The sequence below is a fragment of the Trachypithecus francoisi genome, unplaced genomic scaffold (genome assembly GCF_009764315.1).
Source record: "Trachypithecus francoisi isolate TF-2019V2 unplaced genomic scaffold, Tfra_2.0 Lachesis_group2, whole genome shotgun sequence".
Classification (NCBI taxonomy): domain Eukaryota; kingdom Metazoa; phylum Chordata; class Mammalia; order Primates; family Cercopithecidae; genus Trachypithecus; species Trachypithecus francoisi.
The window spans coordinates 69,938,449-69,959,948 of NW_022681465.1; positions in this window are offsets into that span (position 1 = coordinate 69,938,449).

A 21,500-nucleotide genomic window follows, 5' to 3' on the forward strand; every position below is an offset into this window, starting at 1 on the left:
CACTTTACTGAATATGACTTCTAACAAATTCATATTGCCTATTGGCATAGCTCCTACTGTCTCCAGTAGCTTTTCTGCCATATTCTCTGGCAAAGACATAAGACTTAGCAGGGCATCCTCTGTTAGTTACTAGATACATCGCTGAACATTCTATTGAGCCAGGGACAAGCAAATGCTCAAGCACATTCACTCACAGATCTTAGCATAAGGACTGGGTGAAATCTTGTTTTCAAGCTTGTTTCAAAACAAATCTGGAAAGAGATGCCACCAAAGTCTTGTGGCTGAAGTTCAAAGCCCCAAAGGGCCGCACTGGGCTCAAAGCAGCGCCTTGAGCACTCAAGTTCCAAACACAGGCTGTTGTGTCTTTGCTCACTTCACACTAACCACACGGAGAAAATAGCGACAGCCTCACCTTGCTGTGCCCCCTCAAACCTGGCTGAAACCACAACATCCTTCTTGTGTATGGCAGACTCCACCATGCACTCCAGAGAGTGAGGCTCACTCTTCTCCCAACAGATTTCACTGTGAGCCCATTTCATGGTAACATCCTTTTAAATTAAAGAGAGCTTTGCACCATGCTCCCTCCAAAAGTGTCCAAAGGAATAGCATCCTCGACTGGAAAACATCACTTAGCTTTCTGATGCTACAGGAGCCCTTTACAATTTATTTTGGAATTTAACTACCCTTTATAAAGTTTGCCCATTGTGCCAGGTGCATGCTTGGCAAGTTCCTTTAAAATACTAAGATGCATATATTGCTGTTATTTCTTTCAGAGGGCAATTTCCTCCAAGCTGATAAACATGTTTCTAAAGATTGCATTTTCCTAAGGAAGCTGGGAAAAGTAGCAAGCAGGTGATAATAAACACTTTTTGGAGGTTTTGCATGTGCCAGCTACTATTCTAAGCACTTTGTAATAATTAGATCATTTAATTCTCATGTATAGGCAACCTTATAAGGTGAGTATATCACTATCTTCATTATACAGAAAAGGGAGCTAATGCATGAAGGGGTTAAGAAGTTCACCTGATTCATAGCCAGCAAGAGGCTAGGATTTTCACCTAGGAAGGGATCTGTCTCCAGAGCCTTTGCCCTTAACCGTCTGACTAGACTAGACTGCCTCTCTGTCACCTATGGACCATGTAGAGGCATCTTGAGGGATGACCAAGCATGTAAAGTCCCCAAGAGCTTCTCTGAGCTAAGGACTGAGCTTCCCAACCCTCTGCATTTTGTGCATCTGCTCCCTACTACAAAATTTTGCACGGCCAGGCACACTGGCTCACACCTGTAATCCCAGCACTTTGGGAGGCTGAGGCAGGTGGATCATTTGAGGTCAGGAGCTCAAGACCAGCCTGACCAACATGGTGAAACCCTGTCTCTATTTAAAATTCAAAAATACCCAGGCAGTAGTGACGCACACCTGTAATCTCAGCTACTCGGGAGGCTGAGGCAGGAGAACCGCTTGAACCCAGGAGACAGAGGTTGTGGTAAGCCAGGATCAAGCCACTGCACTCCAGTCTGGGTGACAGAATGAGACACTGTCTCAAAAAAAACAAAAAACAAAAAAACTTTGCCACTGGGGCCTTAGCGTATGAAACCTGATTTCCTTGAGCTATGTACCTCTTTTGCAGCTACTTGGCTTGCGTCATCTAGGTTCCTAATGTCCATATCCTCATCCCCTGATTCTGGTCTCATATTTCTCGTCACAGTATTATTTTCTTTGACCATCTGACCTTGCCCTGGGTCATCTACTCACTGACTAGCCTCACAGCTCAGCAAGAAGGGTCTAAACTCTTTGTCATGATAAACACTTTAGACTGATGACAGTGGAACAGATGAGCCCACAGAATACGCTCCTCCAAATCAGCCCCTCTGCTGCAGACGGGTCATGATAAATTCAGGCTCCTCTGTAAGCCTAGTAGCTGCTTGTAATGGCCCAATGGAGGAGCATGTGCTAGAACTGAATTTCTTCAACTGCATGATTATGAGACACGGGGACATGGGCTGCAAACACAGATAATAAAGACTTAGCAGGCAATTAGAAAATGTGTAGCAGGCCAGACTTTTCCACAAATGGCTTCTCAATCTATTTTTAAACCTTCCCACTTTAAAAAGTGAGCACAAGATAGATTTTGCTTTCCTTTTAACTCTTCTAGAAGAAAACAGAGCACAAGCACTATGATAAACAGCAATTGCCAGGCGTGGTGGTTCGCATCTGTCATCCCAGCACCTTGGGAGGCCGAGGCGGGCGGATCACCTGAGGTCAGAAATTCGAGACCAACCTGACCAACATGGAGAAACCCAGTCTCTACTAAAAATACAAAATTAGGCAGGCATAGTGGTGCATGCCTGTAATCCTAGCTATTTGAGAGGCTGAGGCAGGAAAATTGTTTGAACCCGGGAAGCGGAGGTTGTAGTGAGCTGAGATTGTGCCATTGTACTCCAGCCTAGGCAACGAGAGCAAAACTCCATCTCAAAAAAACAAACAAACAAACAAACAAAAAACAGCAATTGACCTTCATCTTCAGTGCTGGAGAGGCCACAGGGCATGGCAAGGGCTGTCACACATTAACTGGTTGCTACCAAATGTTATCTGGCAGTGCTGTGGGAAGCCAGAAACTCAGATATTTATGTAAAATCTCTTAAATGTTAAGTATTGACATCCAATTCAAATATTCCACAACACTATGTGGTCTAGCTTTGTGTAAACCAAATAAATACGTTCGTGGAGCTTGAATATATGGCCTGTGGTTATCAATTTTTCAAGGTCAGATTCAAGCAAGTCAGAGAAGGTCTGGGCTTGGCAGTGAGGGGACAGGCTTTAAGTCAAGGCTTCACAGTTTAAAACTATCTGCCCAGGGCCACCACTAGCTCATTCAGGGCCCTTGTGTCTCCTCCCAAGGCATTCTCTGGGAGGATCAATGATAAAAGGACATCCCTTCCTTCAGACTGGTGTAGCACATGGCAGGGAACAAAGACTGGCTAACAGAGGTTAGCTTCCATTCTCCTCTCAACTGGTTACATTATTACAGAGCATAAGCCACCCAACCACAGGCGGCTGCTTTAGGTGGCCCCAACCAGCAAACCTGGACACTCAAACCATATGGGTGAAAAAATTTAAAAATCTGAGGAAGGAAGACAATCAGCGGCCAAGTTCTCCAGTTATTGCTCTTCAATTCCGAGGCTGCCAGTCATTTGATTCCTGGGAGTCTAGGGGTGCACAGTTGGCTCAAAATCAGAGCTACAAGCCTCTTGACAGCCCGATTTCACATCACCTGTATCTCTGGCCCACACTAGACACACAGGGTTAGAAGTGAGATACTATACAGATGCGTGGGATGAAGTTGAGTCTTGAAGAAACCTGTAAGTGGTACAGTAGGACAGGGCCCAAGAACAAGCCTGCAAACACATTGCACAACCTGTCGATCCATTTGCCCACACATTCCTTTGCATTAAGAGGATGTTTAGGCCAGGCGCGGTGGCTCATGCCTGTAATCCCAGCACTTTGGGAGGCCAAGGAGGGTGGATCACAAGGTCAAGAGATCAAGACCATCCTGGCTAACATGGTGAAACCCCGTTTCTACTAAAAGTACAAAAATTAGCTGTGCATGGTGGTGTGTGCCTGTAATCCCTGCTACTCGGGAGGCTGAGGCAGGAGAATCGCTTGAACCTGGGAAGCAGAGGTTGCAGTAAGCCAAGATTGCACCACTGCACTCCAGCTTGGCAACAGAGCGAGACTCCGTCTCAAAAAAAAAAGAAAAGAAAAGAAAAAAGAAAGAAAGTAAGTGTTTAGCAATGCACCTTTGTGAAACTTTCAATTTAATCTGCAAAACTAAACTGAAATGGAAAAGCCAGCACGGTTTCCTGTAACCACCCCTCCAATACCACTATTTTCAGGCTACGGTCACTGAGATGGTGATTACCATCTACCCACATATCAATTATAATCACACTGTTGATCTGGAAATCACAGATGGGGGATCTATTTCCAAATTGGCTGCAGGCTCGCTTCACAAGGCACTCCTCTCCTTTCACAGAAATTTTCAGGAACAAGAGAGCATGGAGAGAAAATGTATTCCCCATAACCACCCCATCACACAGTTTCCTTTCATGGCCACCAACACACCTTTTTTTTATTCTTTGGGGAATAAAGTAAGATTTTTATTGAGAATAAAATGTGTCTTCTGAGAACCACATTACTGATTCTAGTGGAGCATTGAGGGAAAGCATCCCCTTTGTTCTCCTCCCATCCTCTGTTCCCTTCCTTCTGTCCCAGGACCCAACCATCCACACCAGACATTCCCCAGAGCTGTGCTGCACAAGGCAGCATGCAGCATCGCAGAACCTGAGAACAGAGAGCAACCTCCTCCTCACTCCATCATCCTGTGAGGGGCTGGGTGCTGCTCTCTCCCATGCAGAATGCAACTGATTTCCATTTCTACTCTAGAGAGGGCAAGAAGAGGAGACTAAGGTTTAGGTAGGACTGACCTTGCTGTGGAGCCAATGACTGAACACCTGGCTGGACTCTTGCCCCTGGAAGCTCCTTAAGAGTTTTGTGGATCATATCTGCTTTGCCATGAAACCCTCTGATTCAGGTACTAGAGCTCAGAGAAGTCCAAGCAATAAACGATTATTTCTTTTGAGTGTAGATTTTTTGCTGTGAATGTAGCAGGAACCCCAGCGTGAATTTAATTTGGGACTCAGAGGCCCATATGCAGGAGGTATAATCCTGAGACAAAATATACCTTGAACATCAAAGAAACAAGAGCCCAGCAGCTAGATTTTATGACAAGGCCATGGCCACAGTGTGCTTTCTGATACTTGGATTTGTCTTCTAGGAAAGCCCTGATACCCATGGCCTCAGGAGAGAGGAACCTGTTAAGTAAATGCCAAAAGTGGTGTTTCACTAACATCCTGGGACCTGGCACCTTCATACCCCTAAAGAAGACAGACTAAGTTATTTCCATTCATCCACAAGAATGTCATGCAAGCTTTGTCCCCTCCACCCTACACACATGCTAGGACTCCAGTGTCCCAGCTATAGCTGGAGACAGATGCTCACTGGGAGAAAGAAGCGCTCTGTAGAAGAAAAAAAAAATTCCTGGCAGGAGTGTTGGTACCTGAAAGCAGGGGACAAAGCCAATGAAAAGTAAGAAATGGCAGATTATTTGGTGGCCAACCAGATGTTTGTGAGCATTAATGAGTACAACTCCCCTATCATAAAAAAGTCCCCCAAATAGTTGGGCAACATTTTCCAGGTTGGTGGTCCTGAGAGAATGGGTGGGTTTGGGTACATGAGCCAAACAAATTTGAACCGTTGCTCTTAATGTAAAGCCATGGAGATCCAAAAGGTTGTGGCTCCTGGAGAAAATAGATTTCAAAGACTGATATATTTTAACCTTTGGAGACTTTTTAGAAGTTGCATATATTTTCAATTTAGCCTGCATAAAATATTTCCTAAGAATAAGGTGTATGTACAATGCATTATTGACGTAGAAGGGGAATTCTTATCCTAGGTAGATTTACAGGAACCAACCGTGTGATGAGGATGCTCCATTTCTAACTTAAAAAGGCAGGACTACTTACCCTACGCCTTTGAACCTCACCCCTACTTTGGTGTCAACAAATCTAATTGTGGACCCTGCAACCAAGATATTCCATACTTGTTTGCCAGTTCCTTGATTCACAGCAAACCTGAGAATACCCATGTCCTAAGAAGATAAATCAGTCAGAATTTTTAGTGCAACTTTCTGATTTGGGGAAGACTTAGATTATTAAAAATTTAACAGTAGGATGGTAATCACAACTCAAACTATGGGAATGTTGCAGAGGAAAGTTTGAAAGTATTCTGTGACACTGACTCACTGTCTGTCTCGTCAAATGTTCCCTGTCAGAAAAACCCTCATTGACATCATTACATTTTCATATCCTCAAAAAGCAAGTCATGCTGCTTGGAGAATTTTCCTTTACCACTGCATTTCTTAAACTGGAACACACTAACTGACCATATGGGCATTAGTGTGTGATGAGTACATGTGAACCATGGTCTACTATCTGCCTGCAGACTTGAGGGTGGAAAATAATCATCATATTCGCAAAGAGCTGTTCTTAAAATTTTTCTAAATAGGAATACATGCACATGAAAAAGTTCAACATTATACAAATATTTAGTGAAAAACAATTTCCATCCAAGTCTGTCTGTCAGTTCCCATCCTCCATCCAAAAGTCAGCCACTGTTAGTAATTTCTTAATTATCCTTCCAGAGAAGACAGTTAATAAATATATTCCCAACTTAACAGATTGCAAGAGATTTTAAAACAGTAATTTTTAAATGGTAAAGTGCATATGGATCACCCAAAGATCTTATTAAAATGCAGATTCTGATTCAGTAGGTCTGGAATGGGGCTGCAGGCCTGCATCTCCAACAAGTTCCCAGCTGAGGCCGTTGCTTCTGGTCCGTGAACGCTACTTTGAATAACAAGTACTTTAAACATTATGTTTATTCTAATCCATGCTGGTAGAAATGTGAACTGATACAGGCTTTTTGGAAGCAAGCTTAGAAAACCCCATTAAAATTAAAAATATTTGAAGTCTTAAACTCAAAAATCTCATTATTGAGGATCTAATCCATAGGAAAACAATAGATAGAGGATAGAGAGAGAGAGAGAGAGAGAGAGATAGTATATATATATATTTGTTTTGTTTCCCAATAAGTAGAAAACAAAGCCCTACTTCAAGGAAACAATTAATTGTAATATAACTATAACATGGGACACTGTGCTGTCATTTAAAGAGAATAAGATTTCAGAGATAACTGGTTTGTTCAGAGATTTCCACAATGTATTGTCGTTGTGTGTGCAAAGCTAGACTCAGGCAAGTATGTATTATATAATTCTCTTTTTTCAAAATAAAAGACAAAAATTAAATGCATTTGTTTGTGTTTCTATATATGAATGTGTGTAGCATCTATACTCGTAGATGTGCATATGCTATATATGATTCTGTGAACATATAGAAAAATATGTAAGATACACTCTAAGTTATTAGCCTGAATTTAGAGGATAAAAGATTATTGTACATGAAAGCGCAAACAAAAAAATAAGAGGAAAACTGCATTTGAATAGCATGTTTGATATCATATTCATGCAAAATTATGGGTGTATATGTATTTTTATACATAAAGAAATTGAGGGCCCAGTGCAGTGGCTCACATCTGTTATCCCAGCACTTTGGGAGGCCAAGGTGGACCAATCACTTGAGGTCAGGAGTTCAAGACCAGTCTAGCCAACATGGTGAAACCCTGTCTCTCCTAAATTTGTTAGGTGTGGTGGCTCACACCTGTAATCCCCACTACTCAGGAGGCTGAGACAAGAGAACCTCTTGAGCCTGGGAGGCAGAGGCTATCGTGAGCCAAGATCGTGCCACTGTACTCCGACCTGGGCAACAGAGTGAGACTCCATCTCAAAAAAAAAAAAGAGAGAGAAAGAGAAATTAATTGGAAAACCTTGGTTTTTTGTTTTGTTTTGTTTTTGTTTTCTTTTTATGAGATGGACTCTCACTCAGGTTGGAGTACAGTGGCGAGACCTCAGCTCACTGTAACCTCCACCTCCTGGGTGTAAGCAATTCTCCTGTCTCAGCCTCCCAAGTAGCTGGGACTACAGGCGCACGACACCTCGCCGGGCTAATTTTTGTATTTTTAGTAGAGATGGGGTTTCACCGTATTGGTCAGGCTGGTCTCAAACTCCTAACCTCAGGTGATCCGCCTTCCTTGGCCTCCCAAAGTGCTGGGATTATAGGAGTGAGCCACTGCGCCTGGTCACCTTATTTTCTTTATTTTTAAAAACCTATATATGCCAGCAAGTGCAATATACATATATAAATACATTTTAAGGTAAAACACAAGACTTCAATGTCCTCAGAACATGTCCTCCTTTCTTAACTTACTTCAAATGACTTTGAGATGAAGGTTTGAGAATTCCTGCTTAGATCATTGCTGCCTGCATGGTACCTCTCGGTTTGATTGCTCTGAGTAGAAAAAATAAATGACAGTGAAGACTGATATTTTAATAATGACAAGGAAGGTGATGATCTGGGATCACCCCATATCAGTTACTCTTAATAGCAGGCACCTATAGTGCCTATTATTACTTAAGTAATAATAGTGATTAAAGCTTCTTGAGTTCTACCTTGAGTTCTACTTGAGCTCAGAAACTGACACCTATCTGCCACACCTTCCTCTTTAATGCTTGTTCTCCCCACTTTACTCCCCAACCCCCACTCCGAAGAAATAAACACCAAATTAGCAGTATCTATATCCCACATCACGGTGCAGAATGTGGGGCAGATTACCAAAGGATGTGAGAGGCACACAATTTGAAGTCTTTTTATCCTCAGAGTTAAGAAACATTATTTTTTCCTCCTTACCACTACCCACATCTGAGCACAATCAGCCAGCCAGCCAAAATACACATATGGCAGATCAGCTAGAAAAAAAATACGGCCATACTTGCATTTTGTTTTGAAGATTTTCAGATAATATCAAAGATTGTTTCCGAGCCGCAGTCCCAGTTTTACAGTCCAGGGCAATGCTTTAACCATTTCAGAAATGAAAAAGAGTATAGGTTTCCAACTCTTTCTCCTTGGAAGCTCTAGAACAGATCTCAATTCACTTCAATGATAAAGCTATTCGACCTAAACAAATACGTGATCTGATACATCACGTGCTGTCACCCAAAATGTTTATTTTTATGAGAAATTGAAAAGTAGTAAGATATCTAGATATCCCAAGCATCTACTATGTGCTTCCTTCTCTTCTAAGAAGATTCCTTCCTAAAAGAAGGTTCTAATCATGGATTAGCACAAAGACAGTCTTCCTTGTCTCATTTTTCTTGTTACCTGCAGCAATTTTTCTTACATTTGAATGAAAACAAGGAGAAAAAAGTTAGAACTACATTGTCCTCCCTTTATATTGATTAAATATAAGTTACAGTTCATTCAAATGGAATCGGGTACAATGAGAAGACCAGACAGCTGGGCTTCAAGCTGTGTGTTAATCTCATTCTCTGTCAGGTTTTTTGTTTATTGGTTGGTTTAACTATGTTTAACCTTGGAATCGTTTTCTTTATTGTTAGTACCTAATTAAACTTCCAAGTTACCTGATTTAGTAAAATTCTGAATTATTTGATGCCACAGTAATGATATTTTGCTTTAAAGGCAATTTCTACTGTTATTGTAATCATCTTACCTGTTTCTATCCTGGCTTGAAGCCCAGGTGTCTGGTCTTCTCATTGTACCTGATTCCATTTGAATGGATTGTAACTTATATTTAATCAACATAAAGGGAGGACTATGTAGTTCCAACTCTTTTCTCCTTGCTTTTGTTCAAATGTTACATAGATTTTCATTGTTAGAGCTGAACACCTTTTTAAACAAATATACTTGTGCCTAGCAGGATACCAGTCTGACCTACTTCAATGGGAATGTGTTGAACAATTGCAAATCACTAACACTGACTGACCTATTTTCAATCATATAAGGTTTCTCTGAAACACTTATCAAGAGAGAACACGAATTTAAATCATTACGGAATTGCCTCTTCAATCAGACAACAGCAAAATGACAGAAAATGCTACTACAAAATCCTACTCTCTGTTTTTCAGATAGTGTCATCTTTTTCCATGATCCTCTTTTTCTTCCTCCTTGAGTGTTGATTCATTATCATCAAGAATCAAGTTGCTACTTTAGTTAACTCATCTCCTCTCAAATAACCAATTGAATCCTTTTTACTACAATGATGACTCATACCTAAATGAACTTTTAAACAAATCTCTGAATTAAAAAGCTGTTTGTAGGATTGGATAAAATTATCTGGGATTTTTATGAAGTATCATTGCAACATTGTCTGAATATCATGTTTTTGATACTGAACACTGCTGCACATAAAATTATCTTTATTTAGGACATATGGAAATGCAACTCAAAATGACACTTGATTAAGCTTTTGAAGGCTCTAATCATTTACAGTATCTGAAATTATCCAGATAAACCATATATCCATTCATTTCTATTGTATAATTGCCAATGTGTTGATTACATGTATTTTGGGTGTTCCCTTATTGGGAAAAATGTTTTTAACACCTATAAACCACAAGTAGAGTGTCAGATTAATCTAAGCTCTTTGTTCCCATAATTTGTTCAAGATCAACTGTATCCGTAAGCAAAAGTTGCTATCAGCATGATTCTGGTCCAAAGTGCTGACTTAGAACATATGTGGACTCACAGCTCAGAAGGGAGTGAGTCTACAGAAATAAAAGGCTGAGGGTAAACTGGACTTCAGAAACCAAGCAGAAAAGGGGTGTAGGAAATCATTTTTATTTCAATGCAAAATTGGCTCAAGACTTTTGTTGTGTTTTTATTGCCTGGAAAACAAGACTAATTTCAACTTATCTGAAAATTCAGTCTCACAGAGCACCACTACCTCAAAGTGGCTAAAACAAAGTGAACTTCTGGGGCATCACAAAAATAAAAGCTGATGTGTCAAGACAGAACTGTTGTCTAAACTATGTAAACAGGAAAACCTAATTTCTCTAAAGTTTCCTACCTGAACCCATTTTTGTTGTTGTTGTTCAAACAAGCACGTTGATAGATTATCAGGAAACATCAAGATGCTGCCTGCAATGGTTAAAATACTGATTCTTTGACAACATAACTTACCACAAGATAACCAAGAAAGGAATAGATGTAGCCAACCAGAAGTTAGCCAATTGTGTGTTATCTGCAACAAAAAGGGGGAAGGGACCAAGGAAGAAGAAAGATGGGCAAAAACATGTTCAAGATTATGACTTCCTTACATTGAGAACTGAAATAAGAATATGAGGGTAAATTGAACCAGGATTATTAATTAACCGAATCTTTTAAAACTTGAAGTCAACCCATTTTCATTATTTGAAGATTTTAAATCAGAAACTATCTCGTTTCTGAAAACCTGAAAGATTACTCTTTTCTGATTTGTTCCACTGAAGTAGCATCAACATGTGCATTTGCTCTCCTAGAAGGTACAGGAATCTTTTTCAGATTATAGAAAACATGGTAGGGCTCTCAAGAGAGTCATGCTGAAAGACATTTGCTGGCATCCCAAATCCGTGATCTTAAACTAAGCCAGGGCAGAACAACTTGGAGAAATGTTAGAGGAGAACCATTCAGATAGCTAGACGGCTGAGAGATGACACAGTAATGAAAACATAGAGGATTTGATTTGAGATTATTCTTCCTGAAAGAAACGTGTGTGTGTAATTTAGTTATGTTTTTTATGTATGTGAAGATGCCTCTGAAAAGCCATGAATAACATTTTTTTTTGATGTTTTACTGACTTCAACAAAAGAAAATGAACTTAAACTACTGCATAAAGGAATTAGCTTCACTTCCAAGCTTGCTTGCTTTTTTTTTTTTTTTTTGGAGTTGGAATCTCGCTCTGTCACCCAGGCTGGAGTGCAGTGGTGTGATCTTGGCTTACTGCAACCTCCGCTTCCTGGGTTCAAGTGATTTCCCTCCCTCAGCCTCCTGAGTAGTTGGAACTACAACTGTGCACCACCACTCCCGGCTAATTTTTGTATTTTTAGTAGAGAAGGGGTTTCACTGTGTTGGCCAGGCTGGTCTCAAACTCCTGACTTCAAGTGATCCACCCACCTCAGCCTCCCAAAGTGCTGGAATTACAGGCATGAGCCACTGCACCCAGCCCAAGCTTTCTTTATTCAGTAAACTTTTATGAGATTGAACTACAAGACCTTAAATGAAGCTCCAGGCAGTTTCGGACATCAAGCCTCTCTTCAGTGAACTCCCTACTTACTGAAGGACACAGACTAGAACAGGTCTTTGCCCACTCATCCCTATTGTAGTGAGTCCCCAAGAGGCTATGGGAAGCAGCAGAGGGGCAACTAGAATGTGCACCACAGGGGACTGTGCGGCATCAGAGTAGAATGCCAGAGAGCCGACGGAGTCTATTCCTTGGACACAAGATTGGGGAGTTTTCTTTTACAGAGATGATTTTGGAAGAGTCTTTCCAAGGCCCAGACTAACTTTTAGGGTTTGGCTCGTTCCTACATATATAATTTCAAAGTTGTATTCTCAGAGGCATATTCATGTAGTCACGAAGAGAATGGGTTTGAAATCATATGAACTTACATCTTTGTTAAAATGGCAGTGTGACTCCAGGAATATTACTTAAATCTCAAAGCCTCAGTTTTCTTTCGTAGGAAATAAAGTTGTCATAATAATTAAATGAAATAGAATGAAGATCCCAGCATGTGTTAGCAATGATGATGATGATGATGATGATGACAATGAGATCGAGGATGCCAGTGATAAGGAGCCCCATGTCCATGCATTTATTCATTCAGTTCTTTAAGGGGTTTTTGCCAATTTTAAGCCTATTAAGAGTCGCCTTTTCTTTCACTGTAACATAGCCCTTTGGCAATTATAGCTTTTCGGCCGTGAGCAGTTACTTCTCTCTCCTGCCTGGGGTCCTTTCCATTACCATTTAGAACTTTCAGATTTTTCTTTTGATAAACATTCTCACAATTCTTCCTCAATTCCAGTCATAGCAATTCCAAATTATTTGCTGGCACTCATAATTAAATTCTTACTTGGTATCATAGTTGTTCCTGCAAATGCCTCATAAACAAACATTTCTTGTAATTGCAAAATATCTACCTAGAAAGTTGAGGGAAAGGAGTGGTGGCACCGGTTTCTTTTTTCAGTGTTAATCAGAGAAAGACTGAAAGTGATGTTTTATGACTAAACTTTTGAAGAAATGAGACTATTCAAGTTGTTGAAGTCTTTGTCTGGAATCTGTGGTTAACGTTAAGCAGACACTTCCGACATTCTCTTTTATTGTCTTGACTAACTTTTTAAAATTTAAATATGCCAAGTGATGAAATTTAAAATTTCTGAATAATTTTAACTTTAAATATCATAAAATACGCACTTAGATCTCATATCCTAGTTCATCTGTGAATGCAAAACATAGCAATGGGTTATCATCTTGATTACCAAAAAGGAGAAAAAGTTCTGAGCAACAGTGAATCAAGATCGATGTGAACACAAAGAAGGGGAAAAACACTACAGCAAAGTACGGGGAAACTGACAGTGAAAAACATTTATTTTTTTTTTACCAAATGAGAGGCAATTAAAAACTCACAAAATATAAAAAAGAAAGATCAATGTAAGTCAGACCACAGTGAAGACTGATTGCTTTACATACTCCATCTGTCAATAAGATGCGTTTTTGAAATGAGTCCGGAGAGTGAGTAGCCTTGCTCCTCTTCCCTGGCTGCCCTCTCCTTCAGCCTCCTAGGACCATGTTAATTTGGGACACAGTGCAGGTGCTCTATCCACATAACACCAGAATGGGTGGCTGACCAGGGAAAAGTTCAGTGCATTGTGCGTCTGACCTCCAAAGAAAGATTGGTTTGACAGTTAGTATTTTGAAGTGACTGACTTTGGTGATTGGCTAGAAAAGCCCAGGTTTGCATGAAAGCAAATAAAGGGAGCAAAGTAGAAAAATCAACCTTTGATGCTGAGGACAACAAAGAAAGCAGATATCATGGACCAACCAGCAATAATAGCCACCATTTGCTGAGTACCTGTTACATGCCATGTTCCTGCTAAATGGTTTAAGGCTCATAACTGCCCTTTACAAAGGCATTATTATCTGCATTTCTGAAATGAGAAAACTGAGACTGAGTGGAGCGGCTTGCACAGCCCTGTTCTTTCCACCACTCTGTAAATGATCTCTGATGTGATTGATAGCTCTCTAATGCTAATTAGCCTTTTCCATGTTGTATTGTGGTTATCTGTTTTAATTGCTCCATCCTCTCGTGTCAAGAGCAGATAGATCTTTAAAATGTTTGCATTTTCTTGAAATCTAGTCCCTGTTTTACAGTAATTTTTTTTAAAAAAATTGAATACTACAATTTAAGAATTTTGTCTAGAATAGAGATTTCTAAAAATCTTTTTATTTGTTTATTTCTTGCTATGTATATTCTAACTCTATGCCTGAGCTGGTTATTTAAACTTCCTAAGTTTTAGATACTTCACCTGTAAAATGGGAATAGTGCTACAATTTACAAGAGTTGTAGTGACGCATAAATAAAACAATAAATACCTGCACAAAGTAAGCAATGACAAAAACTACTGCTGCAGAAACGCTCCTATTAAAGTGGAAATTGATCAGTATATTGAAGATAACAGTATAAAGAGTAAAATCATTAAAAATCATAACGTGAACATTTTTTACTTAGTATGCATTCATTTCTAAAATGTTGGTATAAGACTAAACAGTTTTTCTTTTAGTATAGTTCCTTTTACTGGAGATTAATATTGTTTTCCCTGTATTTCATAAGGCCTCATCTAATAATTTTTAGTTTATCTTTCTCTTAAGAGGAGTAATATTATGTTGTGAAGCTGAGTGAACAGCCATTTACATGTTTACGTTTTTATACTAATCATTAAAAATTCTCTCATACTTAATCTGCTGCAATTTTTTTCTTTCCTTTTTTTGAGATGGAGTTCCTCAGGCTGGAGTACAGTGGCATGATCTCAGCTCACTAAAACCTCTGCTTCTGCTTCCCAGGTTCAAACTGTTCTCCTGCCTCAGCCTCCAGAGTATCCAGAATTTCAGGTGCCCACCACCATGCCCAGCTTGTTTTTGTATTTTAAGTAGAGACGAGGTTTCACCATGTTGATCAGGCTGGTGTCGAACTCCTGACCTCAGGTGATCCACCCTCCTCGGCCTCCCAAAGTGCTGGGATGAAAGGTGTGAGCCACTGTGCCCGGCCTCAACTTTACTTTTCAAATAATTCAAACATGTCTTATAGAAATGATAATTTTTATTTTATATTGATAGTTCACCAGTTGATCTAGTACTTAACTTACCTGTATAATTATAATAACAATTACATCTGGTGTAAACAAGTTTGCAGACACACACAATTTGTCTTTCATAAATAAACAACTCCACTGGTCAGAGCAGTGTGGCTTGGGTGGTCAGCAGGCCTGAGGAGTCAGTTATGAGAAGGTCAGATAAGATAGTTTCTATTATACAAGGTTGTTATTATTGTCTGTTCTCTCTCTTAACATGTAGTACTAATATAGATTTTACTGAAGATTTTTTTGAGAATTTGGAGCAAGGCTGTTATGTGGTACAATACACACAGTAAGACAGCCCAGGACTCTCAGTTTGCACGAAGATCTATTGCATATTGCACTGCCAACTTGTGCTGCATCCCGCTCTCATTAGTCCCTCACTATCTTTTTTTCTCTGGTCACTCAAGCTCTTGGCATCTATCCCCAATTTTCCTTACAAGTGCACATCGGCTTTTTCTTTTCTTAAATAAAACAAAGCACACGAATTGTCTATCAATACTAAAACTTGTTTTTCAGCCACAAGTCGACCCATTGCCTATAACTACACCCTTGAAGAGCCAGCCCCCATTCATCCAACCACACAATGATCTTGTTCAACCCCTTGCACCCAAAGAGAATGACACGGTGTCTGGTAGGTCAAATATGCTCTCCACCACACTTGTAGCTTCTACGAAATAGAGTCCAGTTTCAAAGAAGTGAGATCTCTATTGCATGGGCACATCTATGAGTATTTCAGTGTGAAGTAGGATATTCAATCAGTCTCACTGAAGTCCCATGAACAACATATAATTCTTCAAATCACATCATCTGCTCTATGATTCACCTCTTCCTGTGTCTATTCTGTGATTCTACTTATTCATACTAGAATACTAAAGTATGATTTTTTTATTAGTGATGCTTTCTCCAATCAAATATCAGAATAGGACTTGACTTGAACAGATGCTCTCAACAAGATATTGCCCTCTTCTATTCTCTCCTCTCCATGAGATTATAGATGATAGATAGATAGACAGACAGGTAGATAGATAGATAGATAGATAGATAGATAGATATATATATATATATATACACACACACACACATATAGTAGATTAGAAAGACATGCCATTGAAACAATCAACAAAGTTGACAACAACCATTAACTAGACCACCATGTAAAAAGAGAGAAAATTCAAATTACTAAAATCAAGACTGAAAGAGGAGACATCACTACTGGCTTTACAGTAATAAAAGGAATTATTGAATAATTTAAAAATAATAAAAGGGAATACTACGATCCACTATAGGCCAACAAATTAGATAACCTAAATGATGGACAAATTTCTAGAAAGATACAAACTACCAAAACTGACTCAAGAAAGAAATTGAAAATTCAAATAACCCTGAACAAGTAAAGTGGTCAAAATAGTAATTTTTAAAATTCCCACAAAGAAAAGCCCAGGCCTGGATTGCCTCACTGAAGAATTCTCTCAAATATTTAAAGAATTAATGCCAATACTTCACAAATTCTTCCAAAAGATAAAAGAGGATGGAATACTTTCCATAAACTTTTTATGACCTTTTACCATTTTCTACTAAAAAGCAGATCAAGGTTCCAAGAAAGCCCTGTTACTCTGACACACAGACCCCAATGCTGGCCTTGCACCAGCATGCTTTTGATATTAATGTTTAATTTATAGACAAACTCTGAACTAATCATATCCCCCAAAATCAGCCCTTACAATCTCATCTCCCCATCTCTTCCTTGATGCCCCTGAACTTAGAGGGATTAAATGGTTTTAATTTCTGGCCCTGTGTCTCATGAAAGCAGTTCATTTTGATTGTCATCCTCTCCCTGGTGTGAAGATGAGGTTTCAACTGGTGTCAATGCTCAAGATTTAGCAGGGGTGAGTGCCTTTTTCAGACCCAGGAATCAAAGCCCTTAAACCTTAGCACAAGGATTAATTAATACAATATTTATACTGCAGAAAGTCCTATCATTCTAACATGTCACAAAACACTGTGATTTTGTGTCTAAGAGTTACTGCCTGAAGCACTTCAAACCACAGTATTAAAGTAGTTACGTTACTCTCTATATATGTCTAATTGCTAGCATTCTAGTGGCAGAGCTGTGACTAAAAGCACCAAAAATGTGGTAAGTTCTATGACAAACTTATCAAAGTAAGGCAACTAACTTTTATCTCCATCATTTAAAAAAATGGTAAATGCAAATATGGGTTTCGGAAATTCAATATAAGGGTAAATAATCTCCTTTCATTTAAATATCATACAACTGTGAACCCCAAATATCTGAGACAAATCTCAGTTAACTTAGAAAGCTTATTTTGCCAAGATTGAGGACATGGCCTGTGACACAACTTCAGGAGGTCCTGACATGTTCCCAAGGGGATTGGGGCACAGCTTCGTTTTATACATTTTAGGAAGACATGAGACATCAATCAATATATGTAAGATATACATTTCTGTTCAGAAAGTCAGGACAACTCAAAGCAGGGAGGGGGTTCCAGGTCACACGTATGTGAGAGACAAAGGGTTGCATTCTTTTGAATCACTGATCAGTCTTTCCAAAGGAGGCAATCAGATATGCATCTATCTCAGTGAGCAGAGGAATGACTTTGAATAGAATGGGAGGCAGGCTTGCCCTAAGCATTTCCCAGCTTGACTTTTCCCTTTAGCTTAGTGATTTTGGGGCCCCAAGATTTATTTTCCTTTCACACAACAAAAAGAGGACAAAATAAGAACAAGCACATAGTAATTTCTTTTTAGCTATTTCAGCCATCATCATATATCTATAAGACTAGTTTCTAGATATAATACTGACAACTGATTAGATAACTTTCATTACTAAAATCTTCAAACAGGTGCAACACTTGTACATATTTTGCTTTTAAATACACACATGAATGCCCATCTGTGATAAACAGCTTGGGATCAAACATCTCTAAGCTTTTTTTTTTTTTTTTTTGAGATGGAGTGTCTCTGTCACCCATGCTGGAATGCAGTGGCTCCATCTTGGCTCACTGCAACCTCTGCCTCCTGGGTTCAACCAATTAAGTGAATGTCACTTAATTTTAATAATGGTAAACATAACTAAATTGGTTTGAGAAAAATCTCAATCAATATAATTTCCTTAAGAACAAGGCCAATTTTTCCTGAACATTAAAACTTTGAACACACATCACAATTTTTCTTCATTACCTAAAGGAAAAGGTCTGAAACAAACTCAAATTATTGATTGAATTAAATTACCTTGGAAGTAAACACCATTTAAACATATTTCTTCTCAACTACTTTTTCAAATAACAAAATAAAGAATGCACCATCTCTGCTCAGAACTTGCAAAAATAAGTCTTATTTTTTTGTCATGAACCTTAAAGCTCTTGTAGTTCTCTAAATCATCAGAGGTAAACAAAACCAACCAAATTTTAAGTGACTGGTGTGCTCCATCAGTTTTTGCATGCTTGACAAAGGTAACTTAGGAATTCTAGATATATATATCTAGAATATCTATATATTCTAGATATATGTATATATTTATATATGTGTAAAACCCATATATGTGTGTGTATATATGTGTACTATAGGTATATATACCTATATATACACATCTATATGTAATATATACACACATATATACCTATATAGACACATATATACACACACCTATGTATATACACACACATATGGGTTTTACATTATATAAATATATACATATATATTTGTATGTATATGGGTATATATATGTATAGGTATAGGTACATATATATACATATATATGTAAAACCCAAAGTAGAACAAACAGCAAATAAATGAAAATTAAAAGCAAAACAAATAAACGGGAAACCAACCCCAAAGGTTTCTCCTACTCAGTTAACCTTGGAAGCTAAAGTGCAACCCAGAGCCTAAAAAAAGGACATGATAGATATTTCACTCCTGATACACAAATTACTGTCTTTAAGTCCACCAATACCACTATACATTTTGGTCAATTAAGAAATTCACTTTAGGCACATGACCAGTAAGTACCTCAGTGCTAACACTATCTATGCAGAAGAGTAAATACAGTGTGAAATAAAGTAATGCAAGCATGTGTGTGAAATTTGGCTCCATGTTAAATCTGGCTTCATGCTTTAACTTAATTAACAAAAAATTGACTACCAATATATTTCTTTACAATATTGCTTAATTTACCTTCATCAAGACTAAAAGCTTTAACTGCAAGCAATGTTAATTAGCCAAATTTCTCCAATTTTCTATCAGGTTTTAAAGAATATTTTACTACCTAAATTTTTTCAAATTTCTATTTTCTCTGTATGTGCATGAAGATAGACACACAGAGAAATGGGGAAAACTATATATGACTTACACAGACCATCTATGGTATGCTTGGTCTTTCTGTTTTGTCCTAAATTTTCTTTTCTCTTTTAAATAATCAGTCATTTTACTTTAAGACAAAAATTCACCATACAAAATCCTTTCTCATACAAAATTATTCTATTTTCTTGATAACCTTTCTTACTAAAAATACAACTTTATATCCATGACTTTCTTCACATCGCTCTCCTCTACTTACTGATTTCTTTCTACCTTGTTTTATAAATAACCTTTTCAAGTCTATAATTTGAATTCATCCTACGATAACTTCTGAGTTAGTCAAAAGTATTCTTTTTCTCACTGAGAACACATTTTCTTTGGCACATTTTATATACAGAATTGTATATTAACTAGAACTTTTATCCTTACTAACCTTAAATTTCAGGGAATCCTTAGGAAGCAAGAAATCCTGAACTATCAGATATTTGCATTTTATGGTTAAGAACAATTCCACAATATTTAGAAACATGTTTCCCCATATCATAATCCTCTCTTAATTGGAAAAGACTCAGGTGTCTAATGAGCATCAAAAATAATTTTAAGATTTAAAATTACACAAAAATTCACCTATAGCACTCACTCATTTATATTTTATTTATTTTAGCAGTTTCTCTAGATTATTTATGCATCATTTATTTGTGTTAACCATTTGATAACCTGTGAATATCAGGTATTCACCTAAATAAGAACCTTAAAGTTAACTACATGGGCATTTTCACCAATAACTTAGAAGATTCAGCTGTTTCATTAAACCAACAACATTAATTAGCCTAACTTATCAAAAGATTCACATAAAGATCACTTTGCTTTGGCTGGGTTTACAGTTTTATAGCCATCTGTGGCAAATCTTGATATCTCAAAATATCTAGCAAAGACAAACATAAAACCCAGACAAAGATATATGCTGACAATTCTGAAGATATTTCTATTTTAATTTACCAATAATTTTAAAGACAGCTTGTTTAGTAACACACATGAATTTGAAAATGGATTTATTTACTTAATTTATGAACACTATTTTATTTATAAGCCAATTTAGTGGACACAATATATAACTAAATATACATACACATAAACACATCTAGACATGTATACATGCACATGAACAAATGAGCCAATAACTTTTACCTTGGAACTCTACCCATGAGCTAGCAATACAAACTCACCAGTCTCTAAACATGTTCACATGGCTGAACTTTGTTAGCTCTGATAGGTAATCCAGTGAAGGCTGCAAACTAGAATTTTGGGTAAAGCAATTTCCACAGCAGTTTGATTTCTAAAGGTCAAATCTCTCCAACTCTAAAGAGCACTGGGGCCAAATAGCACCACAGAAGAATACCACCTGAAACCTACTAATGAGATCTACCCCTGCTTAGAACAGAACAGCAACATAAAAGCCTGTTCTTTTATGGGAACTCCATCTCATTTTCCCATTCAACAACAAATTTCAGATTCCCAAGAAAACATGAGCCAAACAGTACTATGAAAAGAAAGCCCATTTACCAAATTCTAATTTTCCATGACTGTATCAAACACACACAATCACCAAAACACAATCCAACTGCTGCAGCAACAAACAAGCACCAAGAGTGTCTCTATTAGTCCATTCTCACACTGCTGTGAAGAAATATCTGAGACTGGATAATTTATATAGAAAATAGGTTTAATTCACTTATGGTTCAGCATGGCTGGGATGCCTCAGGAAACTCACAATCATGGCAGAAGGGAAAGCAAATATATCCTTCTTCACAGGGTGGCAGCAAGAAGTGCTTAGCAAAGGGTGAAAAACTCCTTATAAAATCATCAGATCTCATGAGAACTTGCTATCATGAGAACAGCATGGAGGTAACAGTCCCCATGATTCAATCACTTCCCACTGGTCCCTCCCATGACATATGGGGATTATGGGAACTACAATTTAAGATTAGGTTTGGATGGAGACAGCCAAACCATATTACCCTATCCCTTGCTCCTCCCAAATCTCATGTATTCACATTTTAAAATACAATCATGCTTTTCCAACAGTCCCCCAAAGTCTTAGCTCATTCCAGCATTAACCCAAAAGTCCAAATCCAAAGTCTCATCTGAGACAAGGCAAGTCCCTTTTGCCTATGAGCCTGCAAAATCAAAAGCAAGTTAGTTACTTCCTAGATACAATGGAGGTACAGGCATTAGATAAATACACCCATTCCAAATGGGAGAAATTG